At 35.6% G+C, this 23,484-nt stretch overlaps 1 long non-coding RNA gene across 2 annotated transcripts in view; it reads left to right on the top strand.

Annotated features, from left to right (window-relative positions):
* The window catches only part of LOC105492707 (uncharacterized), a 38,957-nt gene extending 16,248 nt beyond the window's left edge, over positions 1–22,709 (top strand). For both annotated transcript variants that reach the window (XR_011606169.1, XR_011606170.1), the window contains exons 2-3: positions 18,157–18,259; positions 19,594–22,709. This is a non-coding gene — a long non-coding RNA (uncharacterized lncRNA). The remainder of the gene's footprint in view (positions 1–18,156; positions 18,260–19,593) is intronic.
* The last annotated feature ends 775 nt before the right edge of the window (positions 22,710–23,484 follow it).

Below are 23,484 nucleotides of genomic sequence, written 5' to 3'. Positions count from 1 at the left end.
AGATATACAGTTTGAAAAATAAGTCGGAATATATTTGTGGAGAAGAAACATAAAGTAGGGCCATTTGTTTTAGGACCTAGGATGCATTCATATACAATTGAACATACTAATAAATAGAATACAATTTGCACTGGTTATTTGTTTTACATGGTCTTTACAAAATTGGTTATTTCTCTCTCAATGTTAATTGAGACCTAAGTATAATTTACTTTAACATGGTAATGCTGCTAAATATTTGTGGATCTTTGTTGAAGTTCAAACTATAAAGTTATATTATCATGGCTAATTCAGGTTGCTCTTGTCCACTTACCCTGATCATCTCCACTTGGTCCACTGTTTTCTTGTCTACCTCACATCCCAAAATCCATTCCCACTCACATTGTGCATATGTGTGTGTGCACGTATGTGTGCGTGCACGCACACATATATATCCATTTTAGCCACCCACATCTATGGCTACAATGTGGAACTGAAAATTACTTTCAACATCTCAAATGTAGAGATTGCTTTTTTTTTTTTTAAATCCACTATATTAGCTTCTATTAAATATAAATGATTCTGTCTTCCCTGTGGCCCTTATTGTGTTTTCTGGGTTCCTGATTTTTTTTTTGCCAATTCATTAGTCATATCCTGATTTTTTTTTTTTTTTTTTTTGAGAGGTAGTCTTCCTCAGTCACCCAGGCTGGAATGCAGTGGCACGATCTAGGCTCACTGCAAGCTCCGCCTCCCAGGTTCACACCATTTTCCTGCCTCAGCCTCCTGAGTAGCTGGGACTACAGGTGCTCGCCGCTACGCCCGGCTAAATTTTTGTATTTTTTTTTGAGACAGAGTCTTGCTCTGTCACCCAGGCTGGAGTGCAGTGGTGCGATCTCGGCTCACTGCAAGGTCTGCCTCCTGGGTTCACGCCATTCTCCTGCCTCAGCCTCCCGAGTAGCTGGGACTACAGATACCCGCCACCATGCCTGGCTAGTTTTTTTTTTTTTTTTTTTTTTGTATTTTTTAGTAGAGACAGGGTTTCACCATGTTAGCCAGGATGGTCTCGATCTCCTGACCTCGTGATCCACCCACCTTGGCCTCCCAAAGTGCTGGGATTACAGGAGTGAACCACCGCGCCTGGCCCATATCCTGATTTTCTTGATCTTCAACCCAGTTTAATACATGTATTAAACTGTAAACTAATGCAATTAATAAACATATCTTTTAGTTTGCTTTCCTATTTTAAAAGTAGTACATATTTACTAAAGACAATGTAGCAATGCAGAAAAGATAAAAGGAAAAAATAACCAATGAGCAAAGTATCCAAACACAATTGCTGCCAAAATTTTAGTGTATTTTGTGTATTTTTTTCTCTGCATAATTTCTTGTATGTAGTTGTAATTGTACTTTGCATACAATTTGCATCCTACTTAAGTATTCAAATTCCGTTTGACTCTATTTAAATAAATGTCATCAATTAAGTAAAATGGTTTACTTTTTCATTCCACTGTTACTGGGTGCTAAGTTTATTTATACATAGTTTTCATTTTTATATGTAATTCTGTAATGAGCATCTTTGGATATGAAAGTTTTTCTGAACTCAGGATGATTTTCTTAGAATGGATCCCTGAAAATAGACCAGAGGATGTGAACATATTTAAGTGTGCATACCAAGGCCTCTCTCACTTTTGAACTTTTTGTCATGACGAAAGTTCCTTCCTTTTCATTTTTTGGCTTTCTTCCCCTAGGGTAACTATAATTCTGAATTTTTGGTTAATAGTTTTGCTATGTGTGCATTCCTGAACTATATATATTTAATATAAATTATATGTAATACAGTGATATTGTATATATTATTAATATATCAACCTCTTTCTATATACACATAGTCATGACAATCTCCATATTAATCCTCAGTCATTTTTGGTTCCTCTGGCTGATCCATTTTTGAGGGAAGAAGTCCTGAGTGTGTGCAGTTCACACCTATGCTCTAAATTCAGTTGTCCTCCTGAAACAATCCATTTTCTGTGGAGACTCATTTCTTTGACAATAACTCATTCTCTTCTCCCCTGCTCTCCCACTGTCCCTCTCTCTATCCATACTTTTCCTTTCCTTTCCTCCTTTCTTCCTTTCTCTACGACACACTCAGTAGCCCCTAATTACTCTCATTCCTCTTGTTCTCAGATGACTTCTCTTCTTGCTCTACTGAAACAAAGGATTTCTGATATGAGCTTTTTCTTTTCTTTTCTTTTCTTTTCTTTTCTTTTCTTTTCTTTTCTTTTCTTTTCGAGACGGAGTCTCGCTCTGTCGCCCAGGCTGGAGTGCAGTGGCGCTATCTCGGCTCACTGCAAGCTCCGCCTCCCGGGTTTACGTCATTCTCCTGCCTCAGCCTCCCGAGTAGCTGGGACCACAGGCGCCGCCACCAAGCCCGGCTAATCTTTTGTATTTTTTTAGTAGAGACGGGGTTTCACCGTGTTAGCCAGGATGGTCTCGATCTCCGGACCTCGTGATCCGCCCACCTCAGCCGCTCAAAGTGTTGGGATTACAGGCATGAGCCACCACGCCCGGCCCGATATGAGCTTTTTCTAATTTTCTTTTATTTCCATCTGTTATTTCCCATCCTCTTAGTCATAACATTACTCTGATTTAAAAAAAAGATCACTTATTATTTTCTTACTTTTATTTTTCGTAAAATATGTGTTACATTCAAAAGCATATGTATAACCTACTTAAATGTTACAATGCTTAAGAATAAAAGAAACGTTTATAAACTAGCCACCAAATTTAAGCAGGGAAACATTGCCTGTACTTATGTGTTCCTTCCTTTTCATTTTTTGGCTATCCCCCCGAGGGTAATTACCATCCTGAATTTTTTGTTAATAGTTTCTCTATGTGTGCATTCGTGAACTATAGGTACTTAATATAAATTATATGTAATAAAATGATATTGTGTATATTATTAATATATTAACCTTTCTCTATATATACATCTATATTTGTATTGTATGTATACATATTCCTAAACAATATATTGCTTCATCTTGCTTTTTTTTTGTAAAAATAGTATTACACTCAAGGCACTTTTTCTGGGTTCCTTTTTTCATTCAATGTTGCATTTTTAAGATTCATTTTTTGTGTGTTTTGTGATAATTCATTCTTTTTCTTTTACATGTCTGCTTGATTTTCCATCCTGTAATTATAATACGATTTATTTGTCTTTACCTCCTGGGTTGTTGTCATTTTTGTTGTTACTAAAAAGAGTTCTGCAATAAGCATTCTGGTATGTATCTCTTAATGCTCCTGTACAAAGATTTTTCTAGATTTAGAGTATCAATATAAGAGTACACTTTCCAATTTTTTGGCATTCAAATGCTCAACTTTCCAAGATAATGTGAATTATTTTCCGGAGTGATTGCACTGACTTACACTCTTGCTAGTAGTACAGAAGACACCCTGTTGATCTACAACCCCTTCTCTTAACACTTGGTGATGTTTGACTTCTTTTTCTTTTTGCCACGCCAATCCGGTGAGCGTAAAAAGGTATCTCAGTGCGGCTTTTAACGTGTATTTTCGAAATCACTAATAAGGCTGAGCATCTTATATGCTTTTTCATTATTTATATTTCCTCTTTTGTGAAATACTTGTTTATTATATATTTCTCCCATTTGTATACTGAGTTTTTAAATTATTTTATGAATTCCATATTGCAAATATCTTATTCCAATTTGTGGCTTTTAATTTTATTTGATGTGTTTTAATACATGGGAGTTTTAAATTTTATTGTAATTTAATTTATCAATATTTTCTTTTATGACGTATGCTTTTTGTGTCTTGCATAAAAATTATTTTGCAGTCTAAACTTAAAAAATGTTCTATAAAATTTATTAACAAATTTGATTGTCTTTTCTTTTATACTTAACTCTTTACCAACAGGGAATTGAATTTTGTGTGTAGAAGTGAGGTAAGAATCCCTTTTATTTCACTGTATGGATAACCAGTGTACCAATTCCACCAACTCCATTGCTTTCCAAGTATCTTCAGCCTACCTGTCTCATATATTAATTTATCTACAAATTCTTTGGGCCTTCAATGTAGGTATTAGATAATAATATAGTCTACAGAAAATGACAGTTTTATTTATTTATTTATCCTGTTACTTTATTTCTTTCTTTTTACTTTTTTTTTTTTAATTTATTTTTGTTTTGAGACAGACTCTTGCTGTGTCACTGAGACTGGAGTGCAGTGGCACAATTTCTACTCACTCTAGTCTCGACCTCGTGGGCTCAAGTAATCCTCCCACCTCATCATCCTGAGTAGCTGGGACTACAGGTGCATGCCACCATGCCCAACTAATTTGTTTATTTTTTGTAGAGCTGAGATTTCACCATATTGTCCAGGCTGGTCTGGAACTCCTGAGCTCAAGCGATCCACCCACCCTGGCCTCCCAAAGTGCTGAGATTACAGGTTTGAGCCACTGTGCCCGGCCCTCCTTTTCATTTCTCCTTTCTTTCTTCCTTCCCCCGCCCCCTCCTTTTTTTCTCTTTCTTTTTTTGGGAGTAGGGTGTGGTCTTTTTGCTCTATCTGGGACCAGATCTCCAGGACAATATTGAACCAAAGCATTCCTAAATAGTGGACATCCTTATCTTATTATTAATTTGAAATTGTCGTTTATAGCCTTTCTCCATTAAGAAAGTTATTTACTGCAGTTAATTGATGATAATCTGTATCAGATTAAGGAAGCTGTTTGCCCCCCATGCCTAGTTCACCAAGAACTTAAAAAATTTAGTGTTAAGTTTTGTTAAATGCTTTTTCTATGTGTAATAAATTTTTTTTTCTCCTTTACTCTGTTACTGTGAGTTACTTTATAGTCTTTTTAATATTAAACTGTTCTTGTGGTTTTGGCTACACTGAAGTTTATTATACTACACAGCCAGGTTTAGGTTAATAATATCTGCTTAAGATATTTAAATTTCTATTGATGTGAGATAATGAACAGTCATTTTTCCTTTTTCTTTAAATTAAAAAAAAATCTTCTTTGCCTAATATTGGTAACATTGATTTTTATTCTCTAGATAACTTAATGTGTGATTGAAATTATGTTTCTTAAAAATTAGGTAAAGTTGACTTTTAAAATAATATTGACCTTCTTTTACAAAAAAAGATTCTTAACTACAGTTTCAATTTATTTAATTGAATAATTAATATTCAATTAATTGGTCTCGGACTCCTGAGCTCAAGTGATCCACCCACCTTGGCTTCCCAAAGTGCTGGGATTCCAGGCGTGAGCCACCGTGCCCATACAGTGTCACTGAAGTTTTTAAACTTGTTGCATACTGGTAGGCAATAAATTTAAATTAGATTCTGCTGTGTGTGTGTGTGTGTGTTTTTTCCCCCACACTTCCTTTTTTTTTTTTTTTTTTTTTTTTTTTTTTTTTGAGACGGAGTCTCGCTCTGTCGCCCAGGCTGGAGTGCAGTGGCCGGATCTCAGCTCACTGCAAGCTCCGCCTCCCGGGTTCATGCCATTCTCCTGCCTCAGCCTCCCGAGTAGCTGGGACTACAGGCGCCCGCCACCGCGCCCGGCTAGTTTTTTGTATTTTTTAGTAGAGACGAGGTTTCACCGTGTTAGCCAGGATGGTCTTGATCTCCTGACCTCGTGATCCACCCGTCTCAGCCTCCCAAAGTGCTGGGATTACAGGCTTGAGCCACCGCGCCCGGCCTCCCCCACACTTCCTAAGTTGAATCCTTAGGTGGCTCTAACAAATACTAGAAGAGAGAAGATGTCATGGAAAGGATACTTGGATACAATCTTATTTGCCCCTTTCCTGTTGATCAATAATCCCAGGGATTCTAGATGTTTTTTCACTTATGATTGATTTGCAGCTAATTTTGAAATATTTCTGAAAATGAAGTCTAATGAAATCTCTTTAAGGATCCGATTTCAACTGTGAATTAAACAAAAACTTTTAAGTTAGAGATACCCATCGACTGTGAGGAAGTCAGAATTTTTACTTTGAATCACTTGATTTCTAAATACCAGTTATTATTGTTTTTTACTCTTGTGTTTTGGTGTGTGTGAGAGATTATTTAGTGACTATGATTTATGAAATTCACATATATGAGTAAGACTGACAGAGTTTGGATTCATGAAAAGTATGTGTTTTATGCCATTTGAAAGATATGCTCTTTTTGGTACTGGTAGCAGCATTTAGAAATATATGACCAATATAATTATTTTCACTTTAGAGATAGAAAAATTAAGCCATTAAAAATAATTTTTAAGGTACCACTAAAATTGAGGTAGGAATCTGAAAAAATTTACTGATGTGGTTCTAGATTTTTGAAAATCTTCTATAAAAAATCTATAGATTTATACCTAGCCACGGTGTCTCCATTGTTGGTTTCAAGTATTGATATTTGTTGGACTGCAGGATGGATAGAGGGGCTCCTCCTTCAGTGGGCTGTGAATGTCCTCCATGCAATAAGTGCAAGACCACAGCCACAATGGCCCTCAACAACAGTTGATCAAGTCTCAGTATAGGAGGACCAATAAGGAAACCACATATTTTTGCTACTTCTATTCCAATTTTCAGAAACACCAAAAAGGACATATTTTTACATGCTGTAAAGAAATCTTCAGCAAATAGGTAGTGAGTTGACCTTCCATATCTTAAAACACATAAAGTAGTTTTTAAAAATAACCATAAAGCTGAGATATGATATAGTTAGATTCTCACGAAAATAAGTTAAGCAACAAAGGGCCACCCCACAGGTTAAATTTAGCAATTTATTTACCCATACATCTTTTACGAGTCACTTTGCCTGAGAGGCACAGTGGTGTCGTGGCAGTGATGCTGTCTAGGGAGTCAGATGACTTGCTTCCAAGCAGTGTGACCCTAGGCATGTCTCTGGCATTATCTGTGGCTGGTTCTTTAGATAATATCTAAAGATGTCTCCAGATCTGCGGTTCTATATATTTTAGGGCAATATATAATTACCTGGCTTCTTTTCTCACTGCTTATTCAAAGGAACACTAGAACTACAATCCTGAGAGCTCCTATTAAGATTAAATCAAGGATAGCTGGAGGCAGATGGGGTGGGAAGGGGGGTAGAGAAAGACCAAACTGATTTGGGACCATGAAAAGTGCATTCTTAGATTTTTAGCCAAGAATTGCTTCTTTTGATCATACAACCTATTATTCAGGTTCCTAAGAGATAAAGCAAACTCGATTTGTCCTTATATAGATACAAAAATGAAGCTTAAGGACACCGGCTTATTTTTAGTTTATGTATATCGAATTAAACTGGCCAGCTAGAAATAGGAACAAAAAATCGTAAACCAAATCATAAAATAAGTTTTACTTAGATTTATGCCATTGGATTAGATGCATGTGTTGCCATTCTACTTTAGGTTGTGATTTTCCAGGAGGTGAAGAATGTAAAATTCAGAGTACATTTTGAGCACTAACATTCTGTAACCTGTGGATCTGAAATGAGGTTACAAAAGCAAGACAGGGGTGGCACCCTTGCTTTGAATTTTATTTCTACAAAAGCAAAAAGAGATGGCCGGGCGCAGTGGCTCACGCCTGTAATCCCAGCACTTTAGGAGGCCAAGGTGGGTGGATCACCTGAGGTCGGGAGTTCGAGACCAGCCTGACCAACATGGAGAAACCCCGTCTCTACTAAAAATACAAAAAATTAGCCTGGCATGGTGGTACATGCCTATAATCTCAGCTACTTGGGAGGCTGAGGTAGGAGAGTTGCTTGTACCCAGGAGGCGGAGGTTGTGGTGAGCCGAGATCACGCCACTGCACTCCAGCCTGGGCAACAAGAGCAAAACTCCATCTCAAAAGAAAAAAAAAAAAAAAAAGCAAAAAGAGCTGCTGGTTATTTAGGAGACTGGAGTAATCTTGGAAGATGTGCTCTGAATCTTTTTTCTATTTTCAGAAAGACAGACACATTGTGGAGATGTGGCTGGGCAACTGACTTAGAAAAGGCAGGAGGAGTTACAACATGTTTATGTGCTCCTGTAAACTCAGGCACTGGACTGCTCTTTAGGCTGCCTCCCTGAATCAGTTAGAATGTTTTTGGCTGCAAGTAACAGAAAACCCAATTCTAAGTGGCTTAAGCAATAAGGGAATAAAGTTATGCCATTGGCAAGAGGTGGGGCAAGCTCCATCTCTCATTCCCTTCAATATTCTTGGCTCTGCCATCTTATGTGTATCAGCTTTATCCTCAGGCTGGCAGCCAGATGGCTGCAGCAGCTCTGAGCCTCTTATCTTCCCACAACCACACTGAGAGGAAGAGTGCCTGTTTCTCTTTCTCTGGATGCTGTTGTGGGAAGATGTGTGAAAAAAAAATTGAGAAGACCCCAGCAAACTTTCCCTCATACCTCATTTGAATGACTTTTTGGAAGGCTTAATCATGGATCCTGAGCCAGTCATTGATTAGAGAAAGGACCTAGCCCTGGAGTTGGGAGCAAATGCTTTAGCTGTTATGCTGATATAGAGTAGGGGAAATATGGAATAGATTTTGAGAAGACAAAGTTTGCTTACTTTAAAATATAATTGACGAGAAACTAGGTACAACTCTGGCAAAAATTGGGCTATGGAAATAGCAGCTCCATATTGAGTATTGTCTAACTGCCAGCTAGTATGCTCAGCATTGCATTTGAATCATCTAATTTAATTCTCATAACAATATGAAGTAGGCACAATCGTTATTATTGGGATATCCCTGTTTCCTAGATGAGGAAATCAAGACTTTTAGAGATTCAGGCAATTTACTATAGTTTACAAAGCAAGTTAGTAGTACAATTAAGGAACATAATACTAAAATCCTTGTTCCTAAGAGTTTTCTATCTCCCAGGGAAGAGTACTCTGATTCATGGGTCAAAAATCAGCATGTAACAAATTGGTTAGTTATATGCATAAAAATAGCATCCTGTAAAGGGGTTTACGGAATAGATAGCTTTGGGTAGCATACTATGGGGCCCAGTGAATCTGTGATGTTTGGTTTGCAAAATTGAGGAAATAATAATGATATCAACAGTCATGAAGAAAATGATAAATTTGGGAAAACATGAACTCTTAGACAAAGTATGTTTGTTTAAACACACATAAATAATAAAATATGACAGCAAAACATTTTTGTTTAAAATAAAAAATAAAAATATTTGCTTTCTAAATAAAAAAATACCACAAAAAGATTAGATAGCAATTTAGTAGCATTTGGATGGAGATCATATCACCTGACGGAATATGTACAATTGAGCTATAACAAGAAATTTGTAAAAAGAAACATGTTGTTGACTAGATGGGATGAACTGGGACCTGTGTTTATTTTTTGTGTGGAATCATTTAGTAAATTTTGGGACAACTTTATCATGCAATGGAAGGCAATAGGTGACAGTGATTTCTTTACAGCTTAAAGTTTAAACATTGAGCATGATGAAAAGTAAGGAAATCTGCAACTATTGTATTGTAAATGCCGTGAAGTATTTTTCTATTTTAGCTACTGACATGAAACATAAATATATGAAAATTTTTTTTGTCAAGGTAGGGCCTTTAATTGTTTGGATTTTCTTGGAAATCGCAGTTGAGTCCAGAAATCAATTACAAAAGCAGTGTGCTTTGCTTTTGTAATTTTTTTTTTTTTTAAAAACAACACTTTTCATTTGTCTCTGAACAGGTTTTGCAAGAAACCCATTCTATAGGCAAGTGGCTCCCTGCTCTGCTGTTTTGGAGCTTCAATCACTAGTGACATGCCTGCAATCCACAAAGTCCTGGGTGTCTCCTTTAGCTATCATCATCTGAAAGACATCTAAAAGGGTTTTTTAGTGCTTGAGAGAATTAGGTTTCATTTCTGGCATTCCACAATATAAGTGGAAAAGTTGATCCACACTGACATGAAGGGCTCAATTCTGCATGAACTTTTTGTTTTTCCACCAGAAATAATCCTTTCCTTTTTTTCTTTTTTTTTTGTGTAAGGCTCAAGTTCATTTAAAACTTCTTGACTCTTTCCTAGAGACATATAGCTGAGCAAACTAAACCTGTCCCACTGACACTGACATCTATTAGCAAAAGGATGATTATTTTTAATACTAGAGACATGTTTACAGAATCACTGAACTTGCTAAGCAGCAAAATACAGAGACAGTGCACTGAGACCAAGAAGAGTCAATCATCAACCACTCCTGTTGTTTTAAAATAGACTTAATATGCTTTTAAAAGAGTATTAGTTCAATAAAATAATCCACAAATAAATACAAAACAAAAGGGCAAATGTGGAGACATATTGCAAGTAAGCATGCATACCAAAAAGGTAAGTGCAAATTAGATTTGAATATTCATGAGTCACAAATCATTGACAGTTTGAAATAATGCAAAACAGCTTTATAAATGAGGTTAAGGCAAGGGACATCAAAGAAATGCATCGTTAAATCAATAGCAGTTTGTGCATATACTTGTAAATTGCGGTTACTAGTTTTGTGACATGGGAGAAAAAATACTGTGTATCTGATGAAGGAGGAAGACACATAAATATTCCTTTTGTATATTGTATTTTTGCAATTCGTCATGCACTTGGAGCCCAGCCAGGTAGAAAGTGGTTGGACATCATCTTCCCTCACCAAGACAGAGTTTTCTTTTCAGAGACAGTGTCAGGCCTATGCCTGAAGAGCACTTGCTTGCTCTGCTAAACAATTCAACATGCAATGACTTCTGTAGAGTTGCTTTCCAAAATAAAGATTAGCATCTAGCATACATAACTTTAGAGGCTGGTCAACTTTAAATCTCTACATAGTAAAATAACTTCAGTTGTAGAGCATACTGTCTAGTGGTTGTTTTCCTATTTGGCGGGGATCAGATGAATTCAAAGTATAAGAACAATTTGTAAAAATACTTTGGAATGATTAGAGATGTATAGCCATTACTTTTAATGGCAAAAACAGCAACTTTGCACCAACCTAATAACTTATAGGTAACCTTGTAATTTAAATAAAAAACATTTTTATTTTTGTTCAGCAAGTAACTATTAATTTGATACAGATTTTTTTTGTACCAGTGGCTTTTTGGTGTATGTGTGTGTGTGTGTGCATGAGAAGAGTTGTTTGAAATGATAGGACTTACAGATCAAAAACTTGTTGAGGACTTACCTTAAAGCAGAATCATTTCCAACTGATTTTTTCTCATAAGTTTATATTTGGGTTACTATCTTTAAGTTATGATGTATTTCTTCAAGACACTACTCTGCAAGCCTCTTTACTGTGTTCTGTCTGCTTTTTTTGATGACTGAAGCTAGTGACATCACATGAAAATCATGGCATACAGTAGCACTAATTTTTGGAAGAGTCTGGGGAATTGTGGTCTGTTTAGAAAATTAATCTATATCTTCTGGCTAGACCATGCTTCACAACAGACATTTAGATTTGGGAAGTGAAATGGCGATGAGGCATAACCAGAAAGAGAGCCTTCTGTACTGTTGCCAATTTCCTACTCCATTACGAAAGAAGCTAAGATGACTTCTGTATGGTTAGTAATCAAGAATATCCATGAATTCCAAAAGCTATGGCCTTGATATTTTTTTAAGGTCTTTATGTGATGTCAGCATTGATTCAGGGCACATTTAGCATTATATTTGTAAGCCATATATTGTTATATTTGTCCTATAGCTAAAAATTTCTTGACTTTCAAAAGTTATTAACTCATTTGATCTTAATAAGTATTTCTATTATTCCTTTCAATAAATGTTTTGTCATGATATAGTATCAGACTATTTAAGTTATCCAAACTTAATTTATGTTATTAATTGATTAGCCACAATATTTGATTTAATGATTACCAGTTGTAGGGGCATATATTGGTAAACACTATTTTTTTCCCTCTAACTAAATTTATTTCCATTAAGTCATAGTTACTAAACTTTTTTGACAAGGAGGATAATTTACAACAGCTATATACTTGATGATTTTGATTAAGTCTTTCTATGTATGTGTGTGTGAATATATTTTGTTTGTTTGTTTGTTTTTTGGTTTTTGTTTTTTTTTTTTTAGACGGAGTCTCCCTCTGTCCCAGGCTAGAGTGCAGTAGTATGATCTCAGCTCACTGCAACCTCCTCCTCCCAGGGTTCAAGCGATTCTCCGGCCTCAGCCTTCCGAGTAGCTAGGATTACAGGTGTGCACCATCATGCCCAGCTAATTTTTATATTTTTAATAAAGACAGGGTTTCACCATGTTGGCCAGGCTGGTCTCAAACTCCTGACCTTGGGTGATCCACCTGCCTCGGCCTTGCAAAGTGCTGGGATTACAAGCGTGAGTCATTGCGCCCAGCCGAATATACGGTTTTTAAAAATCACTTAATCTGCAAATTAAAACATAACATGTTGAACTAGCCAAGGAATCTAAACATTATTATTCTCCATCCTTACGATCTACAGAGATAAGAGTCAAGTCATTGCAGGTTTTCTTCCGCCTTTATAAACTGAGGGAGATTTTTACATTGAATTTTCATTTCTAGAGCAAGAAAGTGCCTGACTAGTCAAGGCCATCACTGAGATCAATTTCTTTAACCACCCCCCTTGTCTTGGGTCAAGAAGTTAAAGAATCTAGGAGCTGTCATTTTTGGTAATTCAATATCAAAATGAAAGAAAGATAGAATAAAATGAAAGGTTTACCATTGATTCTGAATTACTTAACAATGAAATACTGAATTCCAATGAAGTCTTATGAAAAAGAAACACTCTCTCTCTATCCTAAATGTCACCTTGGGAGACCCTTGGACCTCATGCTCATTTTGCTATGTAAATAGAATTAATTTTATCTTGACAGAACAGTGGAGTGACAGTTAAGGGGCTTCTATTTTCGATTCTGCCACTAACTGCTACTATGAACTTGCATAACGTACTTCAAATTCTTTGAATTGCTGTTTCCTCACTTATAAAAGAGAAAGCTGGTCTAGAACTGGCAATTTTCAAACTGTGCCTCTGAATCCTTAGGGCTGCAAGGAACCAGCAGAAGTCTTGATGGGAAAAAGACCATTTACTTTTTTTTCTGGTTTGCATATGATCTTCGCAAAATTTAATTTGAGGAAAGGAAAATGACTTCAAAAGTTTGACAAACATTACATTTAAAAAATTGCTAAGATGTATCTTGCTTTGATAATTCTAATCTGTAACCCATTTTGTTTTGTAACTATGCTAGAGAATATTGGAGTGAACAGAATTGTCATATTCTTGGCTTCTCCTTTTAAATAGAGATTGTAAAAAGAATTCCTAAACCTTATAGAAAGGAGGGCTAGAAAACACAAACTGGAAGGTAAGATCTTAGTACAATTTTAACTGAGCTTATATGTGATGTCAAGACAACTGCTGAACATGGTATGCGCACCTCTCAGCCAGGCCTGCTCTGTCCCTGGGCCACAAGGCTACACAATCCCTGGGGGTACCATTGTATTGGAGTTTAACTGAATGATGTCCTTGAATGTTGTTGACGGATGCATCACCTATGTGGCTTATATCAGGCGTGGCTTTTTCATCATTTGGTCAAGAGCTACTTCTCTTTCAAGGCCTACTTCAGAGATCCTAGCGTGATTCATACCCTCTTACTACCTCCTTTCTTCAAAATTAGTTTCTCCCTCCTTTGTGATTCCAGGGCATTTTATTTTAACCTTTTAAAGAATACTATGCCATTGTATTATAGTTAATAGTATTTGGGTGCCCATCTCCCTTGTTAGGTTTTGAGCTTTTAGAAGGCAGGGGCTGGGTTTTAATCTCATTTGAATTTGTGTGTGTGTGTGTGTGTGTGTTTTCTTGTTTGTTTGTTTGTTTTTTGGTTTTGAAACAGGATCTTCCTTCGTCTCCCAGGCTGGAATGCAGTGGCACAATCACTGCTCACTGCAGCCTTGACCGTCTGAACTCAAGTGATTCTCTTATTTCAACCTCCCAAGTAGCTGGGACGACAGTCATGCACCATCATGCCTATAAAGATAATTTAATTTATAATAAATTATTTATACAAACAATAATACTCAGTATATTTTCCCAAGACCTTGATAAAACATGACAGTGGTATTCTTTTCTTGCCATATATACTCAATTCAACACAACAAATACCATGCTGATTGTATGCTCTTCTACGTGTTAAGGGGGTATCATGTACGAACCCCATCCAGGGAGCATGGGAGTCAATAAAACCTATACCTTTCAGAATTAAAATATGAGGCAGTACATGATTAGTGCTGTATTATAAGTGTGAACCACAGTGCTTTGGGAGCTCTAAGGGCTTGGGATTAATTCAATGATTGCACATAAAATCAGTTTGCACACAAAATCACATAAAAGCAGTGGGATTTCAGCAGGCAAAAATATACAAGGGGCAAGGGTAAGGGCAATGTCCAGCATGAAGATGATGGGGATTTTATGGTATGTGAGAATGATTATATATTAGATACAGAAATAGTATAGATTTTGCAGTAGTTGGGAAGAAGCCTGGAAAATTAGGTAGAATTTAAGTATGGTATTAATTACTTAAATACCATACTAAAAAGTTTAGAATTACGTCCCTGAAAAATTGGAACTCATCAAATGAGAAGCAAAAGAAGAAAAACTTGGATTTACAAAGCTTAATCTGGTAGTATTAGGCAAAATTAATTGAAGGGCAAACTTTGAAGATGGGGAGACCAGGTTAAGCAAAAGATAATCTGAGGACTTAATTTGGAATATAGCTATGAAAAAGAAAGGAGAGAATGAATGTGACAGTAAGATAAAGAATAAGAAATGGAAAATATTTCTGAAATACACTAAATAGAAGATATGGAAGTGGTATTGTGACAAATTATTACACAAACTTTCAATCTGGTATTAATTTTCAACACCTTTAGTGCCTCCATCATTATTAAAATATTAAATTAATCATTAGTAATAGTCATGTTTATTTTTTAGTGAAGTGGTAATGTTATTCTTAAATCTGTTGTCACATTTGTCACACTTGCCATTAGGTAATCAATCTGTCAAGGGTCTTATTCACAATTCTTACAACCAAAGACTTAAATATCTCATTTTTCCTATTTTAGGGTCCAGGCATGGAATGTTTCTTAGTAAGTTTAAACAGAATTCAAAAACACCCATAGTGATAATATATGTAAATTTAGAACACTCTAAAATCTGAGTTATCATATAATATTTTATTTAAAATAATCAAAAGCTATTATACTTTGTTGCTAAATTTTGACTTAGACACTCCTAAGTGCTGAAGGAATGCCCCCACCTTAAATTTTAAAAAGTTGCCTCCAGGGTCAACAGTGTTGGTACAAGATACAGAGATTGAATCTGTCAAGGGGAGATGTCCTGGAGAAGAAAACAAAGCAGGTACATACTTGCAGTTATTTGCTGCTGAGTACCTACAGAATTGGATTCCATCATTTATTGGTGGTGACTGGGGCTGATGGCCACTTTGGAATGCAGAAAAAGGAGGAGGAGGATGAAAGGGACAGGATGCCTCAGGGATCCATTCCCTGGTCTCATTCTTTCTCTTATTCTCCAGTCCCTCCTCACCAAGGACCCCGGGACATGCGCTCCACTCCTCCTGTAGGACTTCCTCATCTTTAGATCTTTGAGACATGGCTGGTGGAGGGGCTCAGTAATTTGAGGGATCTTTCCCTAAATAATATACTAAGAAGCTTAATAATCTGCTATCTAGATATTGATCCTATCTTTGGGTAAGGGGTCACAGAAACCTTGTAAGTTAAAAAAAAAAGGTGTTTTTTTTTAAAAAAACAAAACTCCAGAAAAGGAGATATAACACATTTTCTTAGAAATCCTTCCTGGAATCCAAAATATTTTACTATATGAGTTGAAAATATTATCTGCTAAAAGTGCAATTTATGTGTAGAGCATCAAACAGAATTTTATTGATACAAGTAGGTAAAAAAATTTTTTTCTTCATAAAATACTGATATTTTTGCAATTGAATGCTAATAATATGGATAGTAACTACAGAATTGGATTCCATCATTTATTGGTGGTGACTGGGGCTAATGGCCACTTTGGAATGCAGAGAATATTTATTCAATGTTGATTGAATAGACATTAAAACAGAAACATTTTTAATTGATCAATATTGCTTACATGTCTCAATTTTCTCAAATGTTTTATTGTATTCTTCTAAACAAATAGTACTCAAATTTCCTATGAAGCCTTTTTTTTTCATTTAAGAAAGGAAGGAAAAGAAAGGGACTGATTAACACAAAATTCAGGATAATCGTATCTATGCAGGAAGAGAGGGAAGAAGGATGGATCGAAGAGGGGTTCAGGGTTCCAAAGATATTGGTAGCGTCTCATTTCTTAAGTTGGATATGGGATACACAGATGTACATCTTATTTATTTACTTACTCGTGTTGTTGTATGTAAGCTACAAATATTTTGTGTCTGTTTAATATTTGATAAAATTATTTAAAGCAGATAATTGTAAGACATGGTACAAGTAAAGGGAACGATATAATTATTTTTAAAAAATAATGACACTGCTGCCATCCTTTAGGGTTATTAGGGCTATGGAACTAAGCAATTGGCTGTTTTTCAAAATGTCTTGAGTTTTCCGTTCCAATCTATTAAACAAATAAGGTATTAAATACTATGGGAAAACTGAAGTAGAAAAACAGAAGAAAGACCTAAATACGGTGCTAAGGAATTACAGCTCCTTCAGGCAAGGACCTGAGTGGGGCTGTTTAGACATAAGAGGACTCTGTCTGCTGTTTGAAACGGGGAAAGACTGCTGACAACTAGCATTGTGGGGTGTGCTTTGCATGGCTCTTTCCAGAGTTCAAATCAGAGCACTGTAATTCAGCCATGTAACGTGAACCAGTTATCCTTAATTTCAAAATCATTATTGCATCATTTTCTTTCAGAATTATCGATTACTGTTTATTTATCGATCAAGACTAGTAATAAGACCCAGAATGGTAAAGAGCTGACTCTGTCCTTGAAAATGTTCAGGAGAGGCACCAGTGGTGTCTATTTCCTCAGGAATTCAGCTTTTACTGAGCATTACCCTGTGTTTATTTCTATCCTTCCTGTTCAATCTTTGCTTTTCTTTTGTCAACCTATTTGCTCTGAACAGTTGAAAAAAACATCCTAGGGTTTGTTATAAAGTGGGATCCTAACTCATGCTGAATTAAAAGTAAACTACATGTCCTGGGTACCTTCATGACTTTAGTTCTCTTAAAACTGAAACGGAGTGGAATCGGTAGCCTACAGGTGGAGCCTCTAAATCCCTTTATTACCCAAACCTTTATAATCTCTTTGTTTTTAACAAAGTATACACAAGAATGGTAGCAGAACTTCCCAGTTAACATGTCAGGAAATCTCTACTCAGATAAGAATCGAGCTCTTTGGGTTTACTCTTTTCACAAAATATTTAAAACCTAGACAGATCATTTAGATGTTGTTTATTTTGATGACCAGATAGATTCTTTTGTTTTGTAAAAGCCACATGCCCATTTTGCCTTCTTTGGGAATTTTTGTTCTAGCACCCTATCATTATTTGCTACCAAACTTCATATCTTTTGTTTGAAGCATCTGAAAATAAAAGTAGTTGTTTAACTAATTTTCTCTTGAGCTTAATTTGGCAATTATCAAATCACATTTGTCAATGCAACCACTGAATCAGATGTGACCCAGACATCAACATTTTTAAAAGCCTCTGTAACCTTACCTATTATTTCAAGTTATAGTAGCTACAAGCAAAATCTTGATTGGACCAATAAGAAACAAAAATGTGCTCTCCTCTGTCATTTCAAAGTCATCTATTAAAACAACTCAAATATAAAATTTAACTACATTGGAATACAAATAGAACAGCATAATGAGGCTTATGTTTAGTAATGCAAAGAGCATTCTGAAAAGTATTTTAAGAAGAATTAATCTAATTCTTACTATTAATGTTCTTCCATCGTTTGATTTTTATTCTTGGACATGTGGATGCTATAAACAATGCAATGTAAGATTCATAATTCTTTCTCTTTTTCTTTCTCTTTTTTCTTCTTTCTCTTTCTCTCTTTTCTTCTCTCTCTCTTCTTTCTTTCTTTCTTTTTTTATTTCTTTCATCTCTCTGTCTTTTCTCTCTCTTTCTTATTCTACGTTCCCTTGTATATAGTGAGACATTTCAGAGAATCCTATTTTTTCTTCAGGCACATGAAGATGATGTGAATATCAAAATGACAAAGAGGACCCAGGAAGAATGACAATGAAATAATAATAGGTTAACTCAACTCATATTTAATTAGGTTCTTGGTAAGTATGTAGTATATCGTTAATAACTACTTATTTACTCAGAAATCATGTTTGTTTTTTGGAAAATAAATTTTATGCTGCAATTTAGAGTAATACTTAGTTTTCTTTAACTATTGAAAAGGCATTAGCAATATTGTATTCTATGTTACACTTAATGGCCATTGCCAAAGCTACACAGAAATATGTAAGATGGTTATTTAATAGCATTCATTTTGCCTTATTATTCCTTGTGGTTCCAAACACTAGAAATACCATTGATAGCTTAAAAACTGTTACATATGGCTGGAACACAAAGTTTTTTTTTTTTTTTGCCATCATTGTAAGGGATACTGTGCATCTTATATATCTTGATATCCTATGTACCGAAAGTGACATCTACTGGAGAAAGCAGAACTGAATATTTACTTTCCAAACTATTTTTTCTGCTAAACTTCCAGGCAAGTTGCACTGTCTTCAAGATTATCTGAAACTTGTAAAACAAAGAAAGGTTTTACTTAATTCAGTATGGTGTAAAGCCTGGTTGGTTTTGATGATCATTTTCTTAAAGCCGCCTTGTGGGAAACTGGTTATGGGGTCCACACAAATTATCTGGTAAGAAACGCTATTGAAGATATCTGGAAAACACAACTACAGCACATTCCCTTAAGAATGAAACTGAAATTCTAAATAACCATGAGCCATTGAGTGATGGATTTGAACAGGACTCCACTGCAACACTTTGTCTGAAAATCTTTTTGGAAAATATGTAACTTCTTTACATGGTCTGGAAATAGGAGTTGTAAAACAAATATGAGATTAGAATACATAATATCTTTCAGATAGAAAGACATTCCCCTACGCTAGTTTGTAGCCTCATGATTATTTATTCATGTTAATAAGATACGTGTCTAACTGCATGATCTAATCAAACTGACGTTCTTAGGGAATGGGGGAATACTAACCAGGTGTTTTTCACTTGTGGTCAAAACTAAGAAATGACCTAAAGCCCTGAAAGACAGAAATTATATCAGCTTTATACTTATGCCAATAATTCCCATTCTTTACGTAATCACTTTCTCTTACAGAGGGCAAAAACCTTTTCTATCTTAATGGAGGGTACTGTGGTGGCCATTTTCAAGACTTTAATGAGGCATAGCTACCTTTGGCTGGTTCATACACATCATAAAACTATAATAGTGACTAGAAGTCCGGTTTCTTTGATTCTAGTCTGTTACCTATATGATAAACGTTGCTTCCATATTTGGATTACGCTGTATAATCCTCTGTAGTTTAAATGTCAGATTTTCTACATATGATTGTTATTATTATTTTACATTTTGATTTCATTTTTGTAGCAATGCTCTCTCACTCCCTCTGCTGGCCTTGTTAATTAACAAAACCAGTGCCTAAGTAGTCCTCGTGGGAATCAGTGATACCAAGTGGATGACCCGTAGACTGCCCTCTGTGTTGTGTCGGGAGCCAACCAGAAAATCATGCTGATTGTCCTCGGTATGAAACAAAAAAGGCCAAGAGAAAATTTGTTGTGGGTAGTGAAAACAGAATGGCATGCTTATTTTTACAGTTTTAAGAAAGAATTTAATGAAAGGGATAATTCACAAATCTTAAAAATGTGCTATTTTTCAAAGGAATAACACCAGTTACCCACATTCTATTGAAATGTATATGTACTTAGTAAAAGGCACTCAAAACAAGGTGTATCAATTGTGTGTTTCGGTGTTTACACACCGGAGGGTTAAATGAAGGTTGTCTGGCTTCGCTGGTAGGATTCTGAACCTGGATTAGATATATAGCTGTCCAATGGATCAGCTTCCCACATCCTAGAGTTCCATTATGGAGTTACAAAGAGAATGACAGCACTTGGCAAGTCCCAGGCCTAATCATAGCACAGAGAAGTGACTTTTGGAAGATACATTACCAAGCAATTAGGACCCATTTAATAAATTACCCCTTATGGAACACTTTGAACCCTAGTGGTCTGAAGAGGTTAATGCACCTCTCACAACTGAGTGCTACTCCGTTTCCAGGGGTAACTTCAAGGCCACAGCTAATCCAAACCTTCTTCTCATCAATGGCCTCTTACTCTTGAGTCACTTGGGTAGTCTGGCATCCGTAAGCCCACACACTTGCACTTCCACCCCTCTGCGTGCCAGATGCTTCATTTTCTTGCCGCTGAATCCATTGGGCGCAGTGCTCATGAGGCCAAAAGACTTTGTCCTGCACATTAACTTCCTCCTTGGGCTTTCATGCTTCTTATTTGGCCGTCTTTCTGTTTCTCTTATTTATAGAGAGTTTTAACTTCTGGGTTTAGTTTAAATGTTACATCTGATGTAATATACTTTCCTCCAAAATTGTTGAGTAGCAACCACATTTTAAATGAATCCACAATACACAAAATTAGGCTTTAGGATATTATTAAATTTGTAAAAAAAAAAAAAAAAAAAAAAAAACCAAAACAAAAAAACCCACAAAACCCCACAGTAGATGTATATTTGTAAACTGGAATCTTAACTATGGTTAGACACTAAAAAACATTTAAAATATAACTGTAAGGGAGAAAAAGCTTTGTTTGATGCTAGAATATAATTAGACATTTTAGGGTTTCATTTTAATTTAAATTCAACTTGAGTTTTTGGAATGAAAATGCCGAGGAGACACTAAGCACTTTTATTAAAAAAGATGGCCAAAAAGTAGAATTGGAAAAGATGGAAATATGAAAATATTCCTGTGCATTCATAATGGCTGACATTGCTGTATCATGTCATTGGTCTGCTGAACGATATTCCTGTAAACTACGATCAAAATCGTCATGATTTCCAGCACATTTATTTAATGTTTATTCTATCCAAGGCTCTGCTGAGAGCCACAGGAGATGAATAAGACATGGCCTATGGCTTCAAGAAACTTCAAGAATTGTATTGTAGAGCTAGGATTTAGGTACATAGAAAAGTAAGCATAACAAAGGGAAGATTACAATGGATGCCAAGTTTGTATGCACACAGGAATTCAGGGAAAGAAGAGGAGTCTCTGCTCAAGAAGGTTTGATGGAGGAAATAGAATTTGCTCAAGTCTTTCGTTAAGATTTTGATAAGAAAGCTAAAAATTAAAAAATAAAATGCTCCCACATTGAGAAGTAATTGAAGTTGCCTTTACTTGTGCTTGTGAATGTATTTTGTGGGATATGTTTGAGGGGAATATGTTTGGGAAGTAGTTTTTCAATACAAGAACAGACATTAGTGAGATTTTTGAATGTTGTACTTTAGTACATACTGGAAAAGAAATAAGATGAAACACATTTTCAGTCAAATAACGTAATATAATATGAAAAGTATTGCCGGTTGTCAGTCTGATAATCAGAATATATTTTAACTTTTTTTTTAAAAAGCTAAATAACTATAAAACACCAAGATAAATTTTCCTCGAACATTCAGTGACTCACTGGATGAGTCATACATTTTAAAAATTTCTGCTCTTTTCAATGTACCTTGGAAATTTTCCATATTGTAAACTATGTTTTTTTACATGCCTATAAGAAACAAAAACCATGTTTGGAAATCCACTGTCTACTTGAATCTGGAATATTAATGCAATGTGGTTTTATATGGTCTGAAAGTTTTATATATTTATGCCATGTAACTTGATTAGTATCTAAACTTTGAAAAATATTCAGGGTAGAAAAATGATAAATTACTCATCATGTCAGAGTTTCAAAGGTCTGTAGAAAGACCTGGGTATTTTGTAGCACACAAGAGGTGATATGCCTTGGGTGTGACTTCCCTGGGTGGGTTTTGAAAGCAACCTCTACTTTAACAAGACAGTTGTGAATCAAGAGTCAAGTTAATTTTTGATTACTGGTAAGTAAACATTTTAAAACTGGAGCCCCACTTTTAGATGTGGTGGTGAGATTATATTGGTCTCCATTCATACCTAGAAGCACCTTAGTCTGATGGTTTATTCTATAAGCAAGGCATTACCAGATGCAAATCTCCTTGTTTTAGCTTAACTCTTGTATTATTCACAAGAATGCCAGAGCAGATATATTAATACTAGTCCGCAACTGGCATTATTCCACATACTCAAGAGTTTTCATTCTGGGATAAACACCACTCACCCCAGGGCTAAAAGTAGCATAAGTGAAAGAAAATCACATTCCCTGCTGCATTTTCCTTTTTTGATGACTAAATGCATCCAAACTATGGATCAGCAAACCTTTACTGAAAGCTGATCAAATAGTATGATAGAAACTATTCATGCTATAGACATGTGCTGTACAGTATGACTGCCACTAGACACATTGCTGTTGGGCTCTTGAAATGTGGTTATTTGAATTTAAAGTGTTGTACGTGTAAAATACACACACAGTGTTCAAATACTTAGTATGAACTGGGAATGTAAAATATCTCATTAGTAATTTTAAAATGTTGATTACACATTGAAAGAATATTTTGGATATATTGGGTTAAATAAAACTATTAATAATGTTAATTTCACTTGGCTTTAATTTTTTAACCTGGCTACATAAAATTAAAAATTACAGATGTGGCTCATATTCTATTTCTTTTGGATAATGTTGCTATAGACCTTCAGAGAATGGACCCAGAAACAAGTGTTGAAAAATATGAAATACTAGAAAAAACAGATGAGGTCTCAGCTGAGTCTTGAATGAGATAAAGGCTTTGAATTAGAAAATGAGAGACGAGTAAGTGTGTTTTTGGATAGGAGATTAAGATAAATAACCTGGTGTAGAATTGTAGGTGTTAGAAACCAAAGATTTATTTTAAGTAATAGTGCAGAGTATTTGGTTATCTTATAAAGGGTGATAAATTCTGAGCACTTACTACCTTAATAAACTTAGTTATCTATTATTGAGTGCTTAGAATATGAATTTTGCATATATAAATTTTCATTTAAACTCTACAACAATCATATAAGGCAAGTTTTATCATATCAATTTTATTTATTTTATTTTATTTCATTTTTGAGACAGAGTCTTGCTCTGTCTCCCAGGCTGCAGTGCAGTGGCTTGATCTCGACTCACTGTAGCCTCCGTCTCTCAGGTTCAAGTGATTCTCCTGCCTCAGCCTCCCGAGTAGCTGGGATTACAGGCACCTGCCACCATGCCTGGCTATTTTTTTTGCATTTTTAGTAGAGACAGGGTTTTGCCATGTTGGCCAGGCTGGTCTCAAACTCTCGACCTCAGGTGATCCACCTGCCTTGGCCTCCCAAAG

This window comes from Macaca nemestrina, chromosome 7 (assembly GCF_043159975.1).
Source record: "Macaca nemestrina isolate mMacNem1 chromosome 7, mMacNem.hap1, whole genome shotgun sequence".
NCBI lineage: Eukaryota > Metazoa > Chordata > Mammalia > Primates > Cercopithecidae > Macaca > Macaca nemestrina.
Note: the sequence above shows the minus strand (reverse complement) of the source record. Positions and strands in the feature narration are given on the sequence as shown.